Source organism: Lissotriton helveticus, chromosome 7 (genome assembly GCF_964261635.1).
Source record: "Lissotriton helveticus chromosome 7, aLisHel1.1, whole genome shotgun sequence".
NCBI classification, from domain to species: Eukaryota; Metazoa; Chordata; class Amphibia; order Caudata; family Salamandridae; genus Lissotriton; species Lissotriton helveticus.
Genome location: NC_136068.1, coordinates 1,538,714,662 through 1,538,717,306, shown reverse-complemented (window position 1 = coordinate 1,538,717,306; position 2,645 = coordinate 1,538,714,662).

Genomic DNA, 2,645 nt, shown 5'->3' with positions numbered 1-2,645 from the left:
CCAAAAACTAATACATAGGATTCTCTTCCTACTAAGTTTTGGCGGATATTAACCTTTCACCCACTCCAGACGTCTATTGGAGTTTTTACGGGAAAAAGGGGTCTGTGTGAAAAGCACGACTGAGTTACTCTAGTATCTAGCATTAAATTATCGCCTTACCAAACGTTGGGCGCCATATAGTGTAGTTCCTATATTCCCAATAGGCTCTGCGCATTGGAATAACATAAACGATAGTTTAGACGTAGGACTTAGGTCGACTAGATCTCTATTGAATATGTTAGACTTAATTATGAATGCCAGCTAGCTCAGAGCTCACTAGAAACTTTCTCGAATTCACAAGAAGGGATTAGTTTCTGGCAACCGCATAAACATGACAACTTTGCTCCCTCCAGAATAAGGAGTATACATCCAGAGTCGCGGAAACAATAGATAACTATTTTACTCAGTCAATCGTGCATGCTTAGTTTCACCAGAAGTGCAGAGAAACAGAGAGACGGGCGTTTTCAATAAAAGAGGTTATTTATTGAACAGTCTTCTTTCTCATGCAAGAGAAGGGAATTGCTACAATCGCAATACTTGTCATAAAGTAAAGTGCGTTCAGTAAAAGCATGGTATGGTTTCTAAGCCATACGGTGTTTAAAATGGATAAAATATATACATTGATAAAATCATGACTAAACGTACTCAACTGGCGCTTCTAAGATACGCCTACCCCGGTGTACCTAACCTAAGCCTAGTACATGGGAAGGGGTAAGTGAACTGTAGTTTGAGTTAAGATAGTTTCTGCCAAGAATCTAAATCAAGAATTCTCTAAGGGTCTAATCAGCTCCGTACCTTGGTTATAGAATGAAGGAGGTCTTGTATCTATCTCTCAGGACTCGATCTCCCAGCAACCCGCAAGGGTGACAGGGAAACACTGGAGCTGGGTTTCTCTGCAGGAGAAAAGACAGCGTCTATCTCAGTGCGTCAGCGGGAGGGTCGGCTTCCTTCGGCACTTGCTACAGCAGGGCGTCGGGCAAGTAGATAGTCGATCTGCTCCAAACCACCGTGTCTTTTGCTAGGGCAGATGCTGGTATATTTATACCCGGAAGGTGCCGAGTTTGACGTAAGGTTGGACATAAGACGTCACTAAGAACTCGCAGTTCTTTCAGGACTCCGGGAGTTCTAGGACAAATCAATACAGAAGCAAGGGGAGTTCCCGGGCTGCTGGATGCTTGGTTTGTTTAAGAACGCGTTGGCTTTCTAGGAGTCTATGGGAGTAGCCTTGCCGTATTTGGACTGCATTGGCTATGTCTTAATATGGGTATGATTCTTATGCCTATATAAGGATATGATTTGATATAACCACATAAGGGCATAAATCGGGAATATTGACTAGAGTCCTAGATTCGTCTACAACAGTATTGCGGCCTTTTCCCCACCACTGTGCAGTGGACAACCGGGAGGCGGTATCAACTGAATTGGTGCAGGCCTGGTTGCTTGGTAACAGCAAAGGTTGCGCACCTTTGCCCGCCACACCCCCCCGATCGCAATCGCCCCAGCGGGGTTGCACCGGGGGTGGCTCGGCAATGCCGCGACCCGCCGTTGGGGGTAGAAGGCGTGGGCAGCTCTCTTTGTGTTTCTTCCGTCCCTTAAGGGCTGCCCCTGGCCCCACGTTGGTTCAGGGGAGTCGCTGTTTCTGGGGGTTGGCGTTGGGTGCCAGTTGCTTCACAGCACCCCACCCATCATGATGGGTCCCGGGTGGGAGCACTGTGGTATTGTGCCCCATCCAGGGCCGGGGGAGAGGGGGTCTCGCCAGCAGGGGTGGGTGTCCAGGCCCCAGCTGCGACTGGGGTAAGTAAGGGGCGAGCGGGGCCTGGGTCTACGTGGCTGGCGAATACTGCAGGCCGCAGCAGCAGGGGTGGGTGTCCTGGCCCCAGCTGCGTCGGTGATAATTAAGGGGCGAGCACCATTGCCTTGGTGCCTTCTGGGCGGTGAATCCGGCAGCTGGGGGCAGCGCATGCAGCGTGGCGCCCCAGCCAGAGCCACAGTAAGTTGGAGCCGTGGTTGGGCATAGGTTGCCCCAGCTTGTGCCGCACCTTAGGCCTGGGCCTCGTGGTGGACAACGGGTGAACACTGTGAGGCGAGCGCCCGGGACGGGAGTCGTGGGCATAGTGGGCCCAAATTCCGGGGGGGGTCCCGGGCCGGACGCAGCAGTGTGCCGTCTAGGCTTGAGGTCGACTCCTCCCCTGCGCCTCCACCAGTCCGCGGCAGGGTGGATTTCCCGCTCCTCCCGCAGTTGCACATTTAATAGACACATTAGTGTAGGCATGCGTCACGGGGTGCTAGGCCCGTGTCCCTCTTATCGGCAAGGAGGATTACGACGGCTAGGGGGCGGAGCGGCAGGTGGGGGGGCAACATCTACTGAGGATGGCTGGTCCCCCGCTCAATCCTTGATTCTGGGCAAGCACTTAATCTCCCAACGCCTACCAAATAATGAATATATCCTTACTGGAGCTCATGTAATGCGCTCCAATACATTCAGGTCGAGTTTGCGCTATATAAATGTGCAAAACAACAACACAATTTTGGGTTTCTTTGCGGGAAAGCACAGGCAGCACCCTGGTCACCTGTGTTGCGGGCCTGCCCCTTCATATCTTGTATCA